This window comes from Rhinolophus ferrumequinum, chromosome 4 (assembly GCF_004115265.2).
Source record: "Rhinolophus ferrumequinum isolate MPI-CBG mRhiFer1 chromosome 4, mRhiFer1_v1.p, whole genome shotgun sequence".
NCBI lineage: Eukaryota > Metazoa > Chordata > Mammalia > Chiroptera > Rhinolophidae > Rhinolophus > Rhinolophus ferrumequinum.
In genome coordinates this window covers 33,833,543-33,853,422 of record NC_046287.1, presented here as the reverse complement: position 1 = coordinate 33,853,422, position 19,880 = coordinate 33,833,543, and positions in this window count along the sequence as shown.

Here is a 19,880-nt window from a genome sequence, read left to right as displayed (position 1 = left end):
AAATTAAACTTTGTTAGATACCATGTATGTATAATATAAAGTAGACCCCCTTATCCACATGGAATATGTTCCAAGACCCCCAGTGAATGCCTGAGACTGTGGATAGCACCAAACCCTATGTGTAAAATGTTTTTCCCTATATATGACTATTATAAAGTTTAATTTATAAATTAAGCACTGTAAGATAATAACAATAATAATAAAATAGAACAATCATAACAATATACTGTAATAAAAGTTATGTGAATGTGGTCTCTGTTTCTCTCTCAATATATCTTACTACACAGTACAGCTTGGATATTCTGGACAAAAGGATGATTCACATACCAGATCCATCATGCTACTCAGATAGATATGCAGTTTAAAACATATGGATTGTTTATTTCAGGAAATTTCCACTTAATTTTTTGGACTGTGTTGACCGTGGGTAACTGAAACTGGGGAAAGTGAAACTTCAGGTAAGAGGAGACTACTGACTACTGTACACACACACACACACACACACAAACACACACACACACACACTATGCCTTGATGTAGAAATTGTTTTCATTATGAGGAATTTATTAATTTGCATTAAATTTAATGCGATGACATTGGTTAGTAAAATTATATAGGTTTCAAGTATACACTTCTATAATGCATCATCTATATATTGCATTGTGTGAATGTGTTTAACCTGAAAATAAAGATAAAGAAATGAAAATTATTCCTGGGAGAGGAAATTAAACAGATGTAGTTGGGTCTTTGAGGGAGTACAAATAATTTTGATACAGTAAAGAAATTAAAAACAACAACAACAACAAAAAAATCAATAGACATAGATAGAAAGAATATTTACTGAGAGGTGAGAAAAGAGAACAAAAATGTAAGTGGATATAGATTAGATCATATATGTGCATATGCTAATTTGAGAGAATATACCTGAAACCTACATTCTCTGTAAATAGCATGTATAAAAAGTAAGGATCAGAGACAGAGGAAAACGAAAGAAAGACTGAAATTTTCATATTGATACACAGGAAAAAAAAAGTCTAAAGAAACCTGAAGACTGGCAGTTAACATGAAATGAGGTGAGATGGGAGAAGATGCTCTTGAAGTCTCACCAATTCATACAGGGGATGATGGTTTTTGTTTTTCCTTTTTTTTTTTTTTTTTTGAGATACACTGTTACAGTGTTTCAAATAACTTTTTTTTTTTTTTTTTTTTTTTTTTTTTGCATGGGGTTTGAGGGAAGTGATATAGGATGAAATCTAAGTCACACTAAGGAGAAAATGGAAAAAAAAAGAATATTGTTAGATTGGGAGAAGGGAGAAAAGAAGGGATGTTTTCATCCAGAAATACAGAAAAAGAAAATATTTATATATATAGTGGAAAAAAGAAAACAAACAAAAAATGCCCTTCCAGATGCTGGATAAGTTAATATATCATGGAACTCATAAGAAAATAAAGAAAATAATTGCCACAAATCAAAATAAAGGGTTTAAGTGTTAAACAACACTTCTTTTTCAGCAATGAGAGAGAGAGAGGGAGAGAGAGAGAGAGAGAGACAGAGAGAGAAAGAGAGACAGAGAGAGATTTCTTTCTTTCTAGGAGCCTTTGCCTATTTGAGGTGTGAACTAATCTGGTGGGCACAGGCAAATAGATTCCACTTGACACAAAACTGTGGTGCTTTCGGCTGTCTTTCAAAACAGTCATTTCAAAATGGAAACCAGGAGGTCAAACTCATAATCAGATGTCCTTTGGCCTAAAATTCAGGCTGCGTTTTAGACTAAAAGTGGAGAATCTGGATGGAGGCTAAGAGGACAGATATTTTCTGCATTCTAATAGTGTGCTTGATCCTGCCACAAGCACATGATCAGTCTTCCTGTTTAGGAATTGGCCACAGTTTGAAGTTTCCTGAGGCGGGAAGTTAAGAGCTGAACTCAAAAACCTCTGAAGAGAAAAATGAAAGCTCTTTCCGTCTTTCATGATGAAAAGTCAGATCCTTGTTGCTGAGTCTATTAATAAAATCCAGGAGGACTTCACTCAAGGGAAAGAAATAAATGATCTCTGACCAAATACAAGTTGTTGTTTTTTTTTTTTAATCATTATTATAGTAAGGTAATCAATAAAACAAAAGCTATTTAACCTCATGGTGTTATAAATTTCTGAGTTGAAAAATGCAAATAATAAAATCAACCTTATAAACTTTTATAAAAATTAAATTATATATATATATATATATATATATATATATATATATATATATATATTTAAATATGTCAGCACCATGGTTCACAGTAAGAGCTTAAGTAGTAGAACTTTTATTGCTACACACACACACACACACACACAAAACCCAATAAGCAAGATTTTGACTCATAGGAGGAAATGAGTCAAAACTGATACTTATATCTCCAGAACTTAGCAGAGTGCAGTATCTGAAAACTGGTTGGTATTCAGTATATGTTTATGAAATAATTGAATGGATTCTTACAATGGTAATTATTATAGGAATGGTGGAATGAATAGCAGCTTTCTGGGAAGTCATAGGATTTTAGCCTTTGTGTATAGAGCTACTTGGTTCTTGGTTAGTGTGCTTTAGTATAATTTTCCTATATTACATATATATATATATATATGAACATATATAACAATTTTACTTACTGCCAAATTGGAGCAAATGTAAACATGAAGAAAATATTTTTCTTAAGTAAGATCTATATCACTTCCTGGAATGACAAGCTTTATTGGGCATCATAGTTGATGACTTTAAGTAGACAGACAATCAAATATTAGGTAGTTGGTGGAGAAAGAAAACAAAACAAGAAAGCAGGTTTAAGGGCATCAGAAGCAGAATATCTGATCCCTAAGGCTGTGGCAGCATGACTAAATGGTTTCAGGCAATGATTTGAGATTCCATGACTATGTGTTAGAAGATGACATGCCTTCATATGACCATTCTAGTATTGCTCCAGAAAATGATCTTCACATCTACTTTCAAATAAGCATCTCAAATGGAAAAAAAAATTAATATTACGTTTAAAAAAACAACTTGCATGAATTGAGTAAATGATTTTTAAAAACATCCACTAAACATTTTATATATATGTATATATATACACACAATTTATATATAAACACTATATGTATATGTATACTATGTGTGTGTGTGTGTGTGTGTGTATGAAACTATAGCTTGTTTCCTAATTGGTTGACTGAATAGAAATTGTTTGTATCATAACCATTTTATTTTTGCTTGTGTAAGCATAAATATCATTATATAACACAGCAACCTTATGATCAGACTTACATGGAAGACATTTCACATACATTATAATGCCTGCCTGTTAATTAACTTTGTGAGATCAGCACCTTATTTACTAGATTCCCTTAATTTCATAACTAGACTCCAACTCCATAAGGAACATACATTTCTTATTGATGTAAATTTATCTTGCTGAAAATTGAATTGAGAATCTTCAAACAGAAAAGTAAGTAGGCTGATTTACGGAGAGACTTCACAGATACTGAAATTTATCATACTTGCTATGTCTATTATTGAAACTTTTCTATGTCTGCATAATTTAGTTAATATGACATGATAATCTATTTTTACTCTAGAATCTCAGGATGCTATGAGAATGCAAAGGTTAAAAGCGTATCATGAATCGCAGCAGTAATCTAGTAATGACATGGAGCGGAATAGGTAGAGGAAACTCCTTAGGATTAGAGGACAAGGAGCATGCCTGAAGGCTGTAGAATCAAGAACTGGAAAACTAGCTTCCTTTTAAATATAAAATATTTTACTTGTATTATGTTCATAGTTACAGATTTCAAATACGTAAGCAAAAGTTTCATATAATGAAACAACTGCAGATGCACAATTCACATGAAAAATATTAACATCACGTTATAATATTTAAGATTTATATTTTAATAGAATTTTATGGATATGTTTGAAGCCCTTCATGTGCCTATGCCTTTTCTGATATAGCTCCCTTCTATTCCAGAAACAATTAGTCACAATTTCAGATGTATCATCCTAATGTATGTTCTTATATAATTTAGTATATTTGTTTCCATAAAAAAACTATTTTAACTTGTAAAATTTTTAACATAAAAATATGGTTATAGATATGTCACTGTGAAGGTTTCTATTTTATTATTTTTCATTCAATTAATGCTGGGAATCTATCTTCATTAATATTAAATTTTCTCTAGATGATTCATGTCTAATACTGCTTATTATAATATTGTAAAAAAATACTGCAACTTATGCATTTTCTTGCATATCAGCATGCATTTCCAGTTTTTCATTGGGCTATTTTTTCTAACTTCTCATGTGTGAAAGTTCCTCAGAGTATATATTCTAGACAACCGACCCCTAAAATTTCTACTGGTGGATGAGTCCTTGAATTTTCATAGGGTTTATCTCCAGTCTCTGCTGTGCTAGTGTTTTATGCCTAACATTCTATGTGCATATTTCTCATCTGTCCTGAAGAGCAGGATGACAGAATCATAGTGGATCAGTGTGCTGTTCTTCAGGATGGGCAGAAAATCCAGATCTTAATCATATAATGACATAGGTGGAAAATTCAATAACATCCTAGGTCAAGAGTGTATGTGTAAAGTGCTATTCATTCCAAGATAGTGCGAACTGTTTCTGAATTTCTTTTATAATACAGATAGAAATGAATTTTCACTAAGCCAATAGGCTCATGTCATGTTCCTTAAACATACATCCAAGTTACCACACTGGGCACAGTGGCTGCAATTTTAGCTCGCTACTTGTTTGAGCATATGGCAGTCTACCTCATCTGTCAATATCATTTTGGTTTCTGCAGGGTCAAGAATGACAACTTAAATGGAGAGATCATGGGTATCCATCACCCTAACATCCTTTAATATTTAAGTATGTAATCAATTTCTGCCATTCCTTTGGACAAGTATTATTATTTTGATTTACTATCTTACCATGGGGATGAAATTCATTCCAGAGGCTTCTACTTTGTCATCCTCATTATATTCATTTTTAATCTATAGAACAAAGGCCCAAACTGTATGGTATGTGTTATATGAATACCTCAATGTTTCTGGATTCCCCTTTACCAAAGTTCTCCTAGTCTGTGATTGAGTGAAGTGTTTGAACAGAGAAAGAAGCCAAGGATCCCTACTCTATTAACTCAAGTTTTTTTTGTGTCCACCAATCAGACTTCTAATTATAATTATTATTTTTATTTTTTACCAGGTTATATGTGAAGCAACAACTTAGTAGGCTTTTCCATTTCTCATATATCCTTTGACTCTGTAACCAGTTGGCCAAAGACACAAATGCTCAATGTTAAACTCTCTGATTATGTCTTTGTAACCCTGGCTTATTTTGACAATTGCACACATCTTTGCCTTTGATAATTAGCAGTTACCATCTGTCTTCAACTACTCTGGAATCCCAATATTCCCACTGATAGCAAGAAGCTCAATTCACTGCATCCTCACCCAACATCATCTATAGCCTACAAAAGCCAGTAACCACAAAGGGAACTGTGCAACTTTCAAAAGATGTTTGGAGGCCTTTATAAAGATTCACTTTATTTAATTATCTCCAAATTTTCCAGTTTGAATTTCCCACCTGTTTGCTGGTAGCAAATTTGCCCCCTGCTTATATAAACTTAAAAAAAAAATGATAGGTTATCTTTCAAACTAGTGTTTACATGTCTGTAACCGGGATATGTTGGGATCTAAATCTCACTACACACAAGGAAGTAATAAGCATCATGGGTTTGTATTCTGAAGAGCATCTGTTTGTGAGGCAACCATCCCAGGTGCAGTTCTTAGAAATTGTAATCCAGGAGAAGGCTAGTTTCCTCAAAGAATGAGACAAAGACTGTTTGTCTGACAAGGCGATTTCAGGTTTGGGATGTCATAAAGTTCACAGTCTCATCTGATTGTTTCCAGATGTTTGCATTCCATGTCTTCAAGCAACACTCCCTCCTTGCCAGTGACTCTATATTATCGTAAGAGACCAGGTGATGTTGAGCATATTATTGATGCCACAATTCAGAAACCCTCCGAAGGTCTGGGATTGGTACTCCTTTATCTGTCCTATGAATACAGGAGATAGCGTGTTCTTTAAAGTCACCGTCAAGGATTTTATAATGTTATTTGTATTCTTAGTTAGATATTTGTAGTCATCAATTTATCTTTTTCTCGGGGACTATTATCTATGGTTACAGGTTAACCATGTCCTGTTTTCATCCATCAAGAAGTGTACTCATTCATGCCACAAATACATAAGCAACTGAATCTCAGAAACTCTTTCCTTTGAGGAGTTATTATTGGGGCTATTTCCAACACCAATTTTTGAATTGGTAAACTTTCCAGTAGGAAACAGATGGCAAGCTCTAACTGAAAAATTTGGAGAAAGTTTAATAAATAAAATATTTCAAAGAATTGAGCAGCATTTAGAAGATCCACACAGGGATTTTTCAGTCCCCTATGGATAGTAAGAGAAGGGCATTATCAGGACAAGGTGCGCTAAAGCTTCCACTATGTCATGGAAAAGAGGGAGCCATTACTGGGACCTGAACAGAGTAACTGAATGATTGGGTTCACCAGACTGAAGCTGAGATATTGTTTAGTAGTAAGGCCCAGAAAACTCAGAGAACACCCTGGAAAGAGGAAGTAAGAATATTAAATACCCTAAAACTTTTCGTTCATAATTTCTAGGATTTTGTTTTGTTTTGTTTTCATTTAACAGATAATGTTAACCCATTTCTTTGAACATTCTTGACATAAGTAATTATATTGGATTATTTTTAACAATTGATAACTTAAAGTGAATTTCTGTTCCAGTCCTTGACTTTCTTGGTTGTTTTCATAGAATTATGTTTTCCCAAGTAGTTTGAAATTTTGGTTTGCAGAATTAATTTGAAGAGGACCATTTACTTTTTAATTCTCTCTGTCCCTCTCCCTCTCCCTCTTCCTCTCCTTCTCTTTCTCTCTCTCTACACCGTTATGTTCACCTTTTCCCGTACAGGGTTTTATTTCCTTGTTGTTGAAGTAGTAGTTGTTACTTCCATTAAGCATTTCAGGCCTCAGATTCAGAAAAAGTTCTTCTAGTTGATTTTCACGTTCACCAATCCAAAATAAAATTGTTGAAATACACATCTATCCCCAGAGCAATTGAATGATTTGGACAAATGTTATGCCTGTATCTTCATTCTTCAGTAGGCCTACGGCTCGCCCGAGCACATGCTGATATTTGAAGAGTGATGTGTGGTACTAGTTTTCTCTGCCTCTTTTCATGGTATATAGACTCTTGGGGTTTTCCCATCATATCCAGTCTTTAAGCTATGAGCCTGGTTCCAATCCCTTTTCTAGCATGGGGGCAAACTAGTGCCAACACTGCATAATCCTAGACCAGTGATCTGTTTGCTTGAATCTTCATCTTCTCTTTTATTTATGTTGAAATTTATATCTTTCTCTGTTATTTTTCTGTTCCTGTAGCTCAGTTGTCTTAGGGATTTTACTTATTTGTATTTGTTTTGTTAATGTCATGTATTGGAACAAAGGAAGTTATTATCAGAGCATAAACTTACTGTCTTAACTATAGATACAAGCATAAATTTTATTGGTAAGTTGAAATTCACCCTTTTATTTATTCAGAATATTAAAATAAAATATAGCTGTATCAATATGTCCATATCTCAATTTAACACCTATTACAATTATTCATTATTTTTAAGATTGAATAACCTACATAGGTGTATTAGTTTACTATTACTGCTGTAGCAAATTACAACAAACACAGTGACAATTTTTTTATACACCTGAAACCTATGTAACTTTACTATTAATAGCAATTGTCGCCCCAATAAACTTCAATTAAAATTAATACTCTTATCATTAGTTTGTTTTTCCTTTTTTGAAAAAGTTTGGGAGCTGTATACACTTGGAAATTGTTGGAAAAGATAAAATAGAAATGTTCCGTATTGAATTTTCTAATTGTCTTCATAATGTGAGAGGAATTTTAACTAAAGGTGCTGATAGAGAATCATGAGTATGAGTCAGATGTGCTACCACAGGCAGATTACTATCTACAATCAGTTTGTGTCTGACTTTAATTTTTATGAGTTGATTTTTTTTTATTAGTTTCAGGTGTACAAAACAATGCAATAGACATTTCACCCCTCACAGAGTGATAACCCCCCTCCTCCAGTGGCTTAAAATTATACAATTTATTATCTTACAAATATCATGTCAGAAGTCCAAAATGAGTCTCACTGGTATGAAATCATGGCATCTGTTTGGCTGCATTACTGCCTGAAGGCTCGATGACAGATTTTGTTTACTTGCTTTTTTCAGCAGCCAAAGGCCACTTACGTTACTTAACTCATAGCCCCATTCCTCCATCTTCAGCTCCAGCAAGATCTGGCTGTCATTTTTCTTGAGTTCTTTCCTCTGCCTTCTCTTTGATTCTGACTATTTCTGCACCCCCACCCCCACTCCTTTTATAGTCAAGGACCCTTGTGATTACATTGGGCCTACTACGATCATACAGGATGATTTATTTTAAAAATCAGCAGATTATCAAGATCAATTTCATCTGCAACCTTAATCCCCTTTGTCATGTAACAAAACATCGTCAGAAATTCTGGAGATTAAGACACAGATAACTTTAGGATGTCATCATTTTGCCTATCATACTAGGCTTGTGTGAGGACTAACCAGTTTGAAACATTTTTTATTAAAACCAACAAACAAAAATACCTAAGGTGTGTTAATATTAAATCTGCATTTGGTATAACATTATTACTATTATTTTTAATTGGGAAGTTCTGATATGTAAATGTAAAACAAAAAGATGATTTTGAACAAGTTAATCACAGCCTCTGTCAGGCAGTACTTTTTATATATATTTTTTTCACATTTATTGAGTGAGAGTAGAAATGCCCTCTTCTTTGGAAGAAAATGCCAAATAAACCATGGTTTCTTGTTCTAGGACCGACTTTCCACCTGAGGTTCCTCAGAAAACTACTACTTGTAAATCTAAATCACAAAGGAGCACAATAACCTCATTCACTATGCCAGTAGTTAGTAGTAGTAGCAGAATCAAAAAACTGCAAAAGATCACAGTTTTTCATAGAGAAATCACTGCATTATGTAGATTTGCACCAAGTGTGATTTAAAGACAAAGGAAGGAATACAGATTCACTCATCCATTCATTCACCTAACAATTGTTTTTAGCACTAATTGCCTGCCCAAGGCACCCTGCTATTTACTATGGATAGCAAGGCACAAGAGTTTTTACCTATGATTTCTTCCAGTTTTATTATACTTTATAGATAGTATGTAATTAAGTACACAGGCCAAAATCTGTAAGTTGTGCTTGCATTGTTTTTATTTGTATTTGTGGAAATACTGATTTTGGTTTGCGCCAAATTGCCTATATCCACTGCCAGTGAATATTTTGGATCAATCCTCTGATTATATTATTGTTAAACCACTGTCGCCTCGGTACTTTGTGAAAAATTTGACCCTATTATGTACTTTAAAAAATTGTGTTATTATATGATGGAGCTTTTACTTTACTTAGTTGGGTGAGTCCTTATTTGCCAGAGTAAAATGTTTAGAACAACTGTAAAGAGGAAAAAAGTCTCTCTATTGGTTTAGAAGTGTATATATGTATGTATGTATGTATGCATGTATGCGTGTATATGGATGTGATTAGAGTGGAAAACATAGTACTATCATTTAATTGATTTTTTATTCCATAAGCTACAACAAATGGCCCCAGGAACTGTGGCAGAGTAGAAACAATATAGGACCACATATATGCTCCATTCACCAGGTTTGGGGTGACTTTAACAACACATGTGCTTGTGTGGCACTTGGATAAAGTTGAAATCAGGCCTAGAGAAAGGTGTCACAAGATAAGGACTTCAATTCTTAGGATATAAGAGTTTTGATTTTTAAGATAGAAAAACATTGCAGTTTAGTAGTATTAAGTGGAAACAGGAAAATTCATCTTAATGATATATTCGATAAAAATTGTATTACTCTTTGGAAATACATCTTCTACATACGTATACACCTTTGCAGAAAGTTATTTAAAAAATAAATTTACTTTATTTTATATATCAGTTATGATTATTTTAACCATAATTCTCAGTTCATCTCCCAAGAAGGCTACAAAATAATACGAACTTAGATTTCCAAAGAGTTATATAGTAATAAATATTTTTAAAATGTATTATTCTATAAGGTTATGTTTCCTTTTGCTATGGATTATTTCAAATTTTCTTTGAACTTTTTAAATTGGTTCCCTCCCTGATTTGGATATTTTCAAAATGGTTCTGAATATTCCAGAATCTGTTTGTTTTGGCAGAAGCTGAAAAAACTAAGCAGCTTCAGTCTTAATAAAGAGACCTTGATCTACCATAAGGAGTATAAAGGGAGCCGCTTCCTAACTGGACAAAGGAGGACAATTTGAGAACTGAGGGAGAAAATAACATATGTTCCAATAAGGCACTGCTAGGAGAATTCTGGGACTGGGACTAAAAATGTGACCCTGCTGTCCTTGAAAAATGAATAAATACAAATCTACTGTTGATTTATCAGTACGATAGTTGTTTTTTTCTGAAATAATTATTTTCTTAATTTTTGTCAAATAAAATTCCTTCTGAGATCTCTTTCATTCATGAAAATATTTTCAGAGATAAATGTACTCAAATCTGACATATTTAAATTCTATATGTTACTTATTCTCATTAATTAAGTCAGATACAATTAGCTGAAAATTTGTATTTGTTAAAACTCAACATTTTAATAAAGTTATTTACTAAAGACTCTTTCCCTTACATTTTCTGAAAAAAAAAGTTAAAATCACTTATCTTCAAAGTGAAAACATTTTTAAATTGTAAATATTTATTTTAGAAAAGAATAATTAGCAAATACTGTCAATTAAAATCAGTATTTCCAAGTAAGAAATACCAGGCAAGATTCTAAAAGGCCAGACATATACTTAGTTTATTTGTTATCAAAATCAACAATACTTCTATATCAGCTAGACTTTAATACAATGTAGATAGTTTCTCTTGTTCTCCTAACATGGATATTAAAGACAAAAATAGGTGGTAAGCTGCTGTTTTATTAAAATGAAATAAAATGAATTAAAAAAATAAAATTAGTTAAAAATGAAATAAAATCATTGTTTTAGTGTTGATTTTTTTTGTGTGAAACAAACCATATTAACGCAATAATTACAATAATAAACCAAAGTATGAATAAATTATGCATTATCAGAAAAACACAGTTTTAAATGTTACTAAAATTACTGAATTTTTATTTTTTTCTTAAGAGATAACAGGTTTGCTTTTTCCAGTCAAGATGGTGGAGTAGGTAAATGCTGTGCTAAACTCCTCTGAAAACCACATCAATTACAGCTAAACTACAGAACAACTATCACTGAGAATCACCTGAAGTCTTGCTGAACTGAAGCCTTACAACTACGGACATACAGGAGAAGCCAGGCGCTGAATGGGCTGTTGCACACCCAGGTGTGACCTTTAAAATTCAGGAGTGATATCTCAGCTGCAGAGGAATGAGGGGTCCTAGCCCCTCACGAGGCTCCCCAGGCCAATCAATGTTCTAGTGCTGGGGAGAGAAGTCCCCATAATTTCTGACTGTGAAAACTAGCAGAGATTGTGGCTTAATAAGCATGAGGACAACTACAGTCCTAGATGTACTGACTTACTTGCTGAAAGACTCAGTCACTCTGAGCTACAATGCTGGGGCAGCAGCTCAAAAGGTGCCAGCCACATACAGGGAAGAGTTAACTAACCTCAAGGTGAGGGCTGTAAGAGCATTTTTCCCCCTAAGGCAGGATCTATCAGAAGCACTTGTTTCTTTGTTGAGCCCTTCCCCTCCCTGCAAGCAGACAGAGGAAGATGCCATATCTGAGTCTCCATCAAACTGGCTAAAACCCTTCATCAGCCTCAACCTAGTGATTCCCTAAGATCACACCCCACCCAAATTTCAGACACATCCAAGCCACTCCCTGTGTCTTTTCTGTACATCCTGTCATAGTTCATGTTGTAGACTTTCATAAATTCTCTCAAACATTTACAAAACCCAAACAAGCAACATCTGACTGTGGTGTGTCTCACACCTTTGTCTGAGCATCCCTAAGCCTGGCACTAGTGACAGATATCTTTGGTTCACAGATTGACTTCTTTAGGCACCTTCAAGCATAGTAGGACCGTGGCCATATGGGGATTGCTTTGTGGCTCATACCAGGTAGCCCCAGGCAGCGCAAAGTCTATGGCTAAACTTGGCCTGCAGGGGGTTCCTTCCCAGTAAACCCTAGGCTGGCACACCTGGTGATCAGCTTCAGACCAAACTGGAGCATCACTGAGCCACCTCCAAAGGACTACACACCCAAAGAGCAGGCTTGGCAGAGAGTAGATTCCCACTGAAGTGAACCCTGCTCTGTATGATCAGCCCTTTCATCAAAGCTTTTTCAATGGAGTCATGGCCAGTCGTCACAAACAATCAGTCTGAGGGTAAATTCCTCCCATTGATGTGCAAACAGCAAGGCTCAAATACAACAGGAGGGCACACCCCACCCACACAAAACAAACACCTGGAGTGTTGTCATGCAGCAGCCTAACCGTCTGTCCCCTAAAGAAAGAAGAGTCTGTGAGACTGTTCATTTTAGGGACTTTGCTTTACCTTTGTGCTTACACTTCACGTCTCTCTGTTTGGCCCCCAAAATATGGTTGGTCAGCCAATGACGGGTAAGATTCTTCACGGGAGGAACAACCCAAGCCAGGAGGAACTGTGTGGGGACCACCAGGAGAACTCACAGGGTCAATAGAGGTGGGCACAGCCCCACCTTCCCCAGCTAAGGAGAGCTTCTGGCTATGTGGCAATATTCCTTCCCACAGCCTGCTTGGGAAGTGAGCCAATGATGTAATAACATCAGTTCTCCTTCCATTCTTAACAATAAGTTTTAGCATAAAGGATTTGTTCCTGGGGAGGCACATTTCATAATTGTTAAGACATCATGGGACATTCTATTCCGGCTGTTTTCAGGCAAGAGTGATTGATCTGAATCAGTTTTCTGGTATGATGTATGAGACTCACAGGCCGTGAAGGAAACAATGCTACTTCCTTGTGTGTTCATCAATGAAAGCCAGAAGGCGGCCCGATTCGGGGCTCTCATCCTTTGAGGCTGGGAGACCCTTGGCCCCTTGTTTCACAACTTTCATGATTTCTGTTTCTTTCTTAACCCTTCGCTGCCCCTTCTCGTTCTCTCACTACCCGAGTTGCGCTGGACGTGACACTGGAGCACCTGGCTCTGGTGACCAGGGAGACTGCACCACAGGGACCCACAGAACACCCACCACTTAAGGCCACTCTACTAAGACTGGGAGGCATAACAGCCCTACCTAATATATAGAAACAAACATAGGGAGGCAGTCAAAATGGGGAGATGAATAAACATGCACCAAATTAAAGAACAGAACAAAGCTCCAGAAATAGAACTAAACAGAATGGAGACAAGCAATCTACCAGATGCAGAGTCCCAAACACAGATTATAAGGATGTTTACTGATCTCAGGGAGAACTTCAACAAAGAGATAGAAAACATAAAACAAATGGAGATGGAAAACATAAAAAAAGAACCAGTCAGAAATAAATGCAATAACTGAAATAAAGTATACATTAGAGGGAATCAACAGTAGATTAAATGAAGCAAAGTTTCAAATCAGCAATTCAGAAGATAAGGTAGCATAACACACCCAATCAGAACAGCAACAAGAAAAAAGAATCCAAAAAAAAAAAAAAAAACCACAATAGGATTTATAGATGATGTAATACAGAATTGTACACTTGAAATCTATGTAACATTACTAACAATTCTCACCCCAATAAACTTTAATTAAAAAAAAATTAGGACAGTTTAAGGGTCCTCTGGGACAATGGCAAGCATACTAACATTCACATCATAGGGGTACCAGAAGAAGGAGAGCAAGAAATTGAAAACCTATTTGAAAATATAATAACTGAAAACTTCCCTAACCTGGTGAAGAAAATAGATATACAAGCCCAGGAAGTGAAGAGTCTCAAAGAAGCTGAACCCTAAGAGGCCCACACCAAGACACATCATAATTAAAATGCCAAATGTTAAAGACAAAGAAAGAGAAAAAAGCAAGAGAAAAGCAGTTAGTTATCTACAAGAGAGCTCCCATAAGACTGTCAGCTGATTTATCAACCAAAATTTTGCACACCAGAAAGGACTGGCACAAAAATATTCCAACTGATGAAAAGCAGGGACCTACAACCAAGATGACTTTACCCAGCAAAGCTATCAATTAACTTGAAGGACAGATAAGGAGCTTCCCAGACAAGAAAAAGCTAAAGGAGTTCATCACTACCAAATCAATATTAAAAGGAATGTTAGAGGGATTTCTTTAAGACTAAAAGAAGATAAATCAATAAATCAATCAATAAATAAATAAGCGGATGGGAATGAGTTCTTGCCACTGCAGCTGCATGGATGGACCTAAAGTGTATTGTGCTGAGTAAAGTATGTCAGAAAGAGAAACCCAGATGCAATGTGATTTTTCTTAATGTGAAATCTAAAGACCAAAATAAATAAACAAACAAAACAGAAACAAACTCATAGATACAAAGAACATTTTGATGGGTTAAAAGGAGAAGGGATTAAGAAATACAAATTAGTTGTTACAAAGTAGTCACGGGAATGTAGGGTATTGCATAAGGAATATCCTCAATAATATTGTAATAATTATGTGTGTTGTCACATGGGTAATAGATTTATTGGGGTGATAGGAGGAGGGTTGGGCCTCAGAGTGTAAAAATGTAGAGATTAAGTACAAATTGCTAGTTACTAAGTAGTCCTGGTGATTAAAGCATAGAAATAATATAATCATATTTTCTTACATTACAATCAGTAGTAATAACTATGCATAGTGTCAGATGGGTACTAGACTAGTGAGGGGTATCACTACTTAAAATATATAAATGTTTAACCACTATGCTGTACAACTGAAATTAATATAAAATAATAGTGAATGTCAAAATAAATAAAGTATTTTTTTACAAAAAGAGATAACAGTTTCATTGTGATTCTAAACGATCTTGGATATTATAACTCTATAATAAACAAATTAACAATGGATGAACATAAAAGTAGTCACAGCAGCTCAAGAGGATCTAAAAGAGATTTGACATTTATCCTAGTAGGGTATCTGGGACTTAGGAGGATGTCAAGACAAGCTACATCTTAGCTTCAAAGTAATTATTCATTGTTATCAACCCAATTCCAATCAGACATCAATGAAGAAAATAAAACTGCTGTTTTACTGATTTATAATCTACTTTCTCTTTTCAATTTTATAAGAAATAGTAAACTCTGAAAACAGGGGAAAACAAAACAAAACAAACATGTCTTGTTCACACTGAAACCTCCTTGAATTGTTTAAAAACCCATTATGCTCATTTTTTTACATATTTACTTCAGAACCTGCAATGCCTTTTTAACTCTTGATGAAATAAACTGCCATGTCCCTATAGTTGTTGTAGGAGAGTAAAATTTATGAAAATACAAGCTGTCTCACGATAATGTATATAACAAACAAAAGAAAATGTGCCTTATTCTTTGCCATATCAACTTGAGGCCTATTCTTTAGGATATATTTTTAAAATTCCAATACAAGGTTTTGCTGCCATGATCAGTTTCTGAAATGGTAGTTGTGTGTGTGTACACTGAAAACGTTTCCTGTGAAACATAAGAATCAGAGTGGGAGAATATTTGATGGGATCAAATTAATCAACTTTGATGATATTTCTCTGAAAAGATAACATAAAATACTGGATGTATAAGGTCAATTGAATCTTTAATCTCTACTGTTCTTACATATATAAACCATCGAAAACAGACTCGGTATGACTACCTAGATCTTTCCTCAGCCTGAGTCGATTAAAAATACTACCATTTTATCTGTACTTCATATATATAGGAAAACAAATTGTCATTAGGCTAGCAAAATTAAGAGTGTAATAAAACATCTTCTGAATGTTAACAAGTCAAATAAAACATCATCTGAATATCTGAACATGATTTGTCGTATGCAGGATTTTAGTAGCTGTCCAGAAAAACATTGCCATATAATTTTTGTAACAACCATGTTGCTTTTATTTAAAAATAATAATTATAATCATATTACTACCCATTTAAATATTATACTTCTGTACACAACTTTTATGCTGCTTTACAATTTAATTTTTCAGACAACTGATAATGACAACTGGATCTATATGATTTACTGTTTTATAAGCCACTCTTCTTTTGGGTCTCTATCTCACTCAGCTGCTGTCATATCCTAACTAGTCATTTCCCATAAAGAGGTTTAAAGTTAGCAATAAAAATGCTTATATACATGTCATTAAATATTTCCCATGAAGCAATTAAAATCATTCTATGCTTGGATTTAATAAAATCTTCATTCCTTTAGTCATCAATACATATAATTGACCACTAGAATATTAAATTTGTTCTTTTGTTTATATGAACTTTTCTCAGAATTTTACTAAATGTGCTCTATTCACAATTTCCTGCTTCAATAGTCTTGGAGTTTTCTAATGTATAAGTTCAATTCAGTAAGTTAATAAAATTTTAGCTGTGAAAAATAAATTTTAACCCTTTTCTAATGCCATTAATTAATTTTGGAAAATGTACTATGGAAATTCCTCTTTTGATATAGAATGAGTGTGTCAGTTGTGCTGCAGTAGATAGAGAAGGGGTCTTATCTATGTACTTTTAGTTGCAATGTCACTCAAAACATATTCTAATACCTCACTTAATATATTGTATCTCAATATTTTTTTTCTTTTATAAACCAATTAATGCAAGGATTTCTTGGTGTAACTTCCTGAGAGGGAGATGATGTTCTAGGCATTTTGAAAATTGTAAAATAGAATGTAACAATATTTTGATTTTTATAAGATATAAGGGAGATATGCAACTTTTCAAAATAAATATTGATTTATTCTGGATATTGAATTATAAAATAATGTATGGCAAATAAGAGAAGATATATTCAAAGATAATTTTAAAAGACTACAATTCCTATCTAAGGAAAATATTCCATTTAACTTACAAAGTTATATTTAAAAATAGAGATGATGTATTATAGAATTGTACACATGAACCATATATAATCTTATTAATGAATGTCGTGCCAATAAATTTAATTTGAATACATATATAATTAATAATTAACACAAAGTTTCCATAGGAAAAAGTAACCATTGATGGGAGATATTTGAGGATACTAAAGGCTCAAAAAATTATTGTTGGTGTGCCAACAACTATATTAGGATTTGCTATGATCTTCAAAGTATAGACATCATGATAAATCCAAGACTTTTAAGGCAGTAAGTTAGCAGAAATAACTTCAAGTGAATCATTTTCCAGAATCTCAATTTTCCTAGATGTACTCTTTCCTAAAATGTTGACTTTTTCAATTCAATCCTGCTTTCCCAACTCCTCTTTCACCAACACCTCTCTCTTTCTAAAACAAACAAACAAACAAACAAACAAAAAAAGGCAAAGCCAGGAAACACAACATAACTCATCATCAAATTTAACATGATGCATTTATTGAGTCTTCTTGGACACAAAGAGGATACTTACTTCTAAATAAGATTCCCATCAGAACAAAGGAAGACATATTGAAAGGGGTAGCAATTGATTTCATAAAGATGACAAAATCATGTCAAGACTCCATACTTTAGCTAGTAGATAGCTATATTATAATCAGAATTCACAAGTATTGTGCTTGTCTTGAGGGCATGTATTAACATTTGCATTTGAATTGAAAATGATGTAAGATGTTTTCTGACAGAAAATAAGTCTGGTTTAGCTGATTTGTTTGATTATGGAGGCTGGTCTTGCCAATTAGTTGATATGGTAGATATTTTCTGTATGTTAAATAAAGTAAATTTGTTGCTTTAAATTTTAATAAAATTTTATTTAATGCTTATATATAATATATACTATGCCAGAAATAACATTTTTACAATTTTATAAATGTAGGAAAAATTTAGCCATCAATTTAAAAATGGGTCAGGGAATTTATGATTATTCACAAAATTCTATTGTGGAATATGAAATTAAAAATTCATGAAGACTATAGCATAGATTGTTCTTTTACCATACTGACTTTGGTGATGATGAATTAATAGCAGTACCTGTTTGTCATGTATTATGACTTCCTCCAAAATAATTCAGCTACTTGAATATAAGCAAGCAAAAAAAACAAAACAAAACAAAAAAAACAACGTAAGAGAGTGTTCACCCATGCTTGGATTTTCATCACAAAGACAATGAAATGAGGAGCAAGTGAGGTCAGGGTATTGAGTGACAAAATAATTAATTGTTGTACATATATTAGATAAAAAGGATGGATAAGATCAAATTTGTAATCACGTGGATGCATTTTTGAACGTTATTACATAATGTTCATGGAGAGGAGAGAGGAAGGTGATTGAAAAGCTGATTTTAACCCTTAAAGACCTATTTACAGTGGGGTTCTCTGGGTAGGGCTCAAGTTGCTGAGAATATGGTTAATTTATGTAGTGCTATGGTAATTTAAGATCTTTTGGGAATCCACTGCCTGCATTAATTATTGAGACACAAGAATTATCTTAATTGTCTCTTATTTACAGGCTTAGGAAGTTTTAAATAACGTAATCTTTCGGAATTAGGATGCAACTTCCTAGGATAAGACCTGTCCTAGGTAATCTACTTTACTTTGACAAAATTATAGTTTTTCTTTGGAAATCATATGGATGCCCTATGGAAGCTAAAATACTGAGTAGGTAGAATCAGTCTTACATTTCACCTTATCACTAAAATGAAGGTCATCCATCCATTGGATAAGAGTATAATCATATGGAACTTTAAGGTTTTTGAGGTCCCAATAAAAAACTTTTCAATATAAGAGGGAACCTCCATAGATCACTGGGGCCAGAAGATTATATATAGATAGAGAGATAGATAGATAGATAGATAGATAGATAGATAGATAGATAGATAGATAATTTCACCAGAAAAGAGCAAATGGATATCGCTATTTTGATCCAGAAAGACACTAAAGAAAGAGATCTGTAGTTGTAAAACATGTAGTACTGTTTAAATTTTAAAACTACAAGGAAGACACAAAGATTCCAAAAAGTCTTCCTTAAGTGATATCTTATAAAGAACTATTAAAAATTCAATAATAAAGAAAATATATAACCTCATTAAAAATAAGCAAATGACTTAAATAAACATTTTCCCAAATAAATTATATACAAAGAACAAAAACATGAAAACATGCTCATGATTATTTATCATTAAGGGACTACAAATTGTACCACAATGAAATAACGTTTTACACATAAATTTGAATGGATATAATATAAAAAGGCAAACCACAACAAGTGTTATTGAGGGTGAGAAGAAATGGGAAGGCTCATGTAGTACTATTGGGAAAGTAAAATTCTTCAACCATTTTGGAAAACAATTTTTCAGTTCTTCAAAATGGTTTAGAGTCATCTTATGACCCAGAAAATCCACTCCTAAGTGCAAACCTAAGGGAAATTAAACATGTGTACTCAAATTATTATACACAAGTATTCATGGCATATTTTTATTAATCGCGTAAAAGTGGAAACAGCACAAAAGTATATAAACTGATAAATGGATAAATATACTGCAGTTACCCATACAATAAAATATTATTCAGTAAAAAGAAATGAAGTACCGAAGCATGCTACAACACAGTTGAACCCTGAAATCATGATTTGTGAAACCATATCG